Genomic DNA, 6324 nt, shown 5'->3' with positions numbered 1-6324 from the left:
ATATAACTTTAAATTTTTATAAAATACGAATATGAAAACAAGTATGGAAAAAATAATATAACACTTGCTTCATTTTTATATTTTATACTTATTTATATATAATTAATAAATAAATTTTTTATTAAATAATATAAAATATTATTTTAAATTAATTAAAATAAATATATTTTTATTAAAAAATATATTAATAGATATTTATTAAAAATTATCTATAAATACAAATTAAAAATAAAAAAATATTTTTTTATTTTTTTAAAGATTATAAAAATAAAAATTACTCATATTTATTAAATATTTATAAAAATAAAATAAATTTAAAATTTTATTAAATATAAATATGAAAATAAATATAATATATAAATATATAAATAAAAATAACAAATATTTTTATCTTTACCTGTATCCTAGTCTTTCACGTCCCTAAAAATAAACGAATGAGAGACAACAACCAATTACGACTTACGAGGGGAGCAAGAGCTTGTATTTGGTCTGCATCGGGGACCACCCCCTCACCCTAACATATTCCCTTATCTTGAAATCCACATTTCCACGTTGTTTGATCTTTAGCTTTAACGAAATGCCACCCTCAATTTCAAATATTAAACTGTGTAGCATTAATTTTGACACTAACTTCTTGTTTCATTCGAATCCAATTTTTAAATTCCCTTTTAAATAACTTGAGAGCCGAATGTCACGCAATTTTCTTGGATTCTCTTTTGTTATAATTATTACCCTTTTTTGTTATTCAAATTTTAGTGGAAGAGAGCTAGCTAAAGTCTATTTATATTTTTATAAAAGAGAATTTTATTTACGAAATTTTAAATTTTAACAGAAAAAATGATTTTTGAATAAGTGTAAATTTTCAATAATAAATTATTTTTTATGTTATTCAAATACTAAATTTTTATATTTGGTTCAAAAAAAATTAAATTACTTAATAAAAGATTTTTATTATAATAATTTTTTTTACATGTGAATAACACGTGATAATTATTTTAATTACTATTATATTATTAAAATTAAACATGTGACAGCTATTAAACAATTAAAATATAAAAAGGTTTTTATTTTTATAATATTAAAAATAAGTTAGTTTATTATGATCAAAAAAATATATTTTTTTTCAAAAAAAGAATATATATATATATGATAAAATAAAAAACATAATATCTAATTGAAACAAAATACAATTAAGAACACAATCTTTAATTGATGTTTAAAAAAATAATTTGCAAAAACTACGTTTCTAAAAATATAAACCTAATTTTTAATTGAAAAAAAATTACTACAGATTATATTTTTTAAATTAGATTATCTTAGCTGATATGCGGTGAAACTCCACTATTTATAGTAATTTATCAAAATTAAAATCTTAGAGTAAAATTTTCTATTATTTTCTTAGATAAGAATTGCTTGATAATTTATAGATGTACATGAAGTTTTCACACAAAGAAAAATTCCCCAACTCCAAATCTCAAACCATTTACTATTTTTCCTTCTTAAAATACATGGACTCACGGTTGGGGAGGGGATTTTCATGAAACCATTGAAATCGTAAAACCAATGAATGGTGAACTAAGTTAATTCTTTCTTTTCTTAAATTATACGAAATTAATTTCAAAAAATTATTTCATCCACTCTAAATGGAACTCTGTTCTTTGCAAAGACAGAGACAGTTCTACTTATGGTAGTTTGCTACTAAGCTAACTCCATGGTTAACTAATTAAATATTAATTATAGCCATATCTGCATGCTTCAAACTTAATTAGAACGAGACGTGGAAAACAATTTCATCAACACAAATTGAGATTTAATTATTTCTAATTATTTCTAATGAGATTGAGATATGTGCTATATAAATATTCTCATATTATCTATGAAAACTAATTTAAAGTATCAATTCCAATTATTTTAATAAAAAATTCTTTCATAAATTCTCTTTTATCTAATTTTGGAGTATACACCTGAAATCTTTGAATTTGAGGTGCAAAATTTATGAACAGTTCTTTGAAGTAAATCTTCTAATGTTCGTTAAATTAGAAAGATGAAAGAATTAGTGAAAGACAAGGGCTCAATCATCCTTCTCTTATGGAGTTTCGCTTCACTTTTCTTTTCTTTTTTTCCCTAAATTATTCAATCAATAAATAACAGTGTAATAGCAAGAAGAATGCATGGGTCTTAAAAGATGTAAATTAGATTTGATAATTTATGTATTTGTATTATATAAAATATTAATATTAATATATCTATATCATATTTTACATAAAAATTATGTGTTATAATTTTTTAAAACAAAAAAATTTTATATTTACTTTTTTAATATTGAATTTGTTCAATTTGTCAATGAGTACTTCAATTAAAGTACGAAAGCATTTCATACAATTCTTGTGCATATTATCTTTAGCGTATTTGGAAGTTTATTTGGACTCTAAAATATTTTGGTAAAAGACTGAAAATCTGAACATCTATGAGTTTTCATTTTTTTTATTAATATATGCTTTATTATTGCTTGTTACAGGACTCTCCTTTTGATTAAAGTTGTTGACAATGCTGTGAAAAGGTCTACTCTTTTCACTTTTCTTACCAGTAATTTATTGAATTTTTATTTATTATCATTGGAAATTTTGGTTTCAATGGTTTTTGTAGTGCTTTTATTACTCTTCTGGCTCAGATGTTAGGCTTTTGTTGGGTTCTTTATCCAACATTTTTTCTCTTTGATTTCCTCTATGTTACTGTCACTATGCATGTATTGCATGTTTACAATTTGTTGTTATTATTGAACAAAGGCTCTTTTTTATTATTATTTTGTAATTATGATTTAGTTTTGTTAGTAAATTAATGTACAGCTTGTCTCATAGATTGCATGCATGAGGTGAGTTCTCTGTTTCAGTTGTATAGAAAATATTGGATGAAGCTTTATTATTATTAATTCTGTATGAAATCAGTGTTCATAAATCCCAGAAAAGAAACATGTTAATGTGGGGGGGGGATTATCTTTAGTCTTCAATGAATCCAAGGCTGGGGGAGATCTATCGTGTTGTTTTTATCAAAATATGCCGTTTTAGTCGCCGAAAGTTTGAATTGTTGGAACAATTTTCAGATTTTTTATGGAAATTCGAAGTGATTCTTTCATTGTTGGGAAAAAAATTAGAGGCTATTTTTTTTTTCTTAGGAACACAAACAGATAGATTTGTATTGAAATATGTTCAGCCATGATTTCTTGGTTTTAATTCCTATTGTAACTAGCTAATTCAACCTGTTGGCCATGATTTTGGGTCATGTTGCTTTGCTGGATTTATACATGTTGAATGAGTATTATTGATGGCCACATTACCTATGTTTGATAAGAACATGATTGTGACTGCCCCATTTTTCCGGCAATAGCTCGATAGCTTCACTAATTAAGATACATGATTGTTGGCTGGGATATTCCTAAAGAGGAAGGGTGTTCAACATGGCCTTAATGACCTGCAGTGGTGTTGAGAAGGCAACATTCTTGCTTGATGATTTATGAAGTTGAATATTTTCCTTTTGATATGTTTGTTAAACACGGTTGTGCTTTCTACCAGCTTGGTTGTATAGGCTATAATGTACCTGCCCCTTTGTCTTCCAGGAAAGAAACAGTATTAAGATCTGTGGAAAAAGCAATTTCTTTGCTGCAAATTTGTGATGGATCAAGACAATGACCAAGAGAATAAATCTGATGCATCAGCAGAGGTTCCGCTGAAGTGCAGACGTGGTCACCCAAGGAAACTTTCGAAATATAATCTAAAACAGGGGGAGAATCCAAATCTGAACTATGCAGGGAATACCCGTATCCGACCTGGATTTGAAGGGGTGAACGGAAATCAACCCCGTCAAGCAAATTCAATCAATGATGCAAATGATATAATGGTGGGTCATTCTGTTTATAGTATTATTGAGGCAGCTTTTGTTGCAGGATATTTGCTCACTGTTAGGGTTGGCAACTCTGACACCACTTTAAGGGGTGTGGTTTTCAAGCCTGGCCATTTTGTTCCTGTTTCAGCTGAGAATGATGTGGCACCAAATGTTCAAATGATCAGAAGAAATGAGATTTCCTTCCCAAGGGAGAGGAATGAGCAGCATGTCAATTCTCGTAGAAACGGATCTGCTCATTCATTCAATGAATCAGCTGTTGTCAACCAGGTGCCTCCAGCCTGGTTTTCAAATCTTGAAGGCTTAAAAAGCAAACATGTGCAGTCGGTGTCAACACAATTTGCTTCTCCGTTAATGATCAGAGGCATTGTGGTGCCTGTTGTGCTCCAAACTGCTAATTTATCAAACCGCGAATCAGTTTCCAACCAACCATCTTTGGTTGCAAGCCAACCAGCTCATTTGGTGGCCTCTAAAGGCAAACAAGTGTCTGAAGCTGCTGATACATCAAATGAAGGAAAACCAACCAGCCAGATGCCAACAGTTAGAAATAAAATATTTCCTACTCAATCTCTAAGTAGTAACCACAGCATGCCAAAAGGCATACAAAGTGAAACTGTTTCATATAATCAACCCGCAACAGAGTTTTTTCTGGAGACAGAAGCCATATCAATGACTGGCATGCCTTTTGAGAAACTATTAACTGTAGTCATGAAAAGAACTCAAGTACCGCCACAACCATCGGAGGCTCAAGGTGGTAATTTGTTGGTCAAAGATTCTGGACACAACCTAGAAGATGATCAGCCACTCTCTATTGAACCAATGCAAACTGTACAGCCTGCTCATTCTTTTTCTGTGCTCAAACATTTGGAAAATTTTTGAACTGGAAAGATGACTGAGCTGCTGAAGGTATAATAATTTTGAACTAGAATTTTATTTCCATTTGACTAATCTATTATGCCCTGAGGTTTGACATAGTCTGATACACTGCACTCCTCTTCAAGGCTGTTCGAAAAACAAGAGGGAAACCCAAGCATCTTGCACTGAAGACCTAGCCATTAGATTTTGAGAAACTTAGCATGGAGATAAAGAAAAACATGATTCCAACAAGCATTCACAGGTTTCGAGGGTCCAATTCAACAGCCATTTTACTAGCAGGTTCTGGGCTAGCTCACATTTTGTAGAGTGTTTTAGTTGAATCAGATAGATTCTGTAAAATGTTTTAGATCCTAAACTAGGCGAAAGAGCTAAATGATCCCTGGACGGTTATGACCTTAAAGCACAAAATGCTGCACGGGATCTTCTATCCTTTAACCTGAGGATCAAAACTGATACCATTACTTGGAATTAAAGCTTTTTTTTTTTTTGTCACTTCACAGATTTATAGAAAATCTATCTTCATTTTACTTTATTCTTTATCATCATTTAGAGTCCATTTAGGAGTCCGACTAGAGGGCTCCCCATAGCGCATTTTATGGTTGGACACTTAGTAAACGGCCCTTATTAAATATATGCAGCTTCCTTATATTAAGATCATCTAAGCATTGAGCACGGGACTTGTGATGTGGTCAATTAAGTGGAAACTAAATGTCTTTAATGGAATACAAAATCATCAGTGGCTATGGAGAACTTTTGCAAATGATTGTGATGTCAAAATCATAATGGGGGATTTTTCCTGAACCCTGTTTGTTTTAGAACTCAGGTTAACTCTTGCACTGGGTTAAACCTTGCTATAGATTAGCCTCCATTCCTCTACCAATTCATCATTGAGAGTCTCACCTCGCTGTCACCACCTCGACAGCCTCTTCATGAAGTACAAATTTTCAGTAGAACGTTTATTAATTAATTGACCGTAAATTTGAACATAAAGTTTAATTTAGTTGGTTCATGTAATCGTTTTTAAAAAGTAACATTCAACAAGTTTAAAATTCGAATATTAAGCTATTAGCACTTGTAACTTCTATTCTTAAATTGTGATCTCATTCGATAATAAATTTATGATTTGAGTTAATTCTTCATTCGTAAGGAACCTTAAGTTCTTTGGTAACCAAAATTACATAAATTAGTTACCTTATAAGGCTATGCTGCTTGATCTATTGTATCAATAACCAAATTGGTGAAAAAAATAACATACAAGCCAATTTCACTTGCATTGTTGAATCACTTTATGATAGTTTAAAACTCTTATAATATTGCTAATGATCTTATCTTGGTTGCAAGAGGAGGTTCTTGAAATATTCAAATCTCAAGTTCAAGTTCTATTATTTTTAGACTTGATCTAATTGTATATCCAATTTGTTCGGTTTTATGCTAATTCACTAATTTATTATAATAATTATTATTATTGAAAAAGAAAGAATTTGAATCTCATGTACCATTCCTTGAGTTATGTGCTCTCAATTCGTGTATATTTGATAATTTATGTATTTG

The 6324-nt window shown here is 29.9% G+C and overlaps 1 pseudogene; it reads left to right on the top strand.

The window, feature by feature from the left end:
• Positions 1 to 3435: 3435 nt before the first annotated feature.
• On the top strand, positions 3436 to 4906 carry LOC111288839 (uncharacterized; annotated as a pseudogene).
• Positions 4907 to 6324: the final 1418 nt, after the last annotated feature.

The sequence above is a fragment of the Durio zibethinus genome, chromosome 4, assembly GCF_047325235.1.
Source record: "Durio zibethinus cultivar Kanyao isolate XHJ-2024 chromosome 4, ASM4732523v1, whole genome shotgun sequence".
In the NCBI taxonomy this organism is placed as follows: domain Eukaryota; kingdom Viridiplantae; phylum Streptophyta; class Magnoliopsida; order Malvales; family Malvaceae; genus Durio; species Durio zibethinus.
Note: the sequence above shows the minus strand (reverse complement) of the source record. Positions and strands in the feature narration are given on the sequence as shown.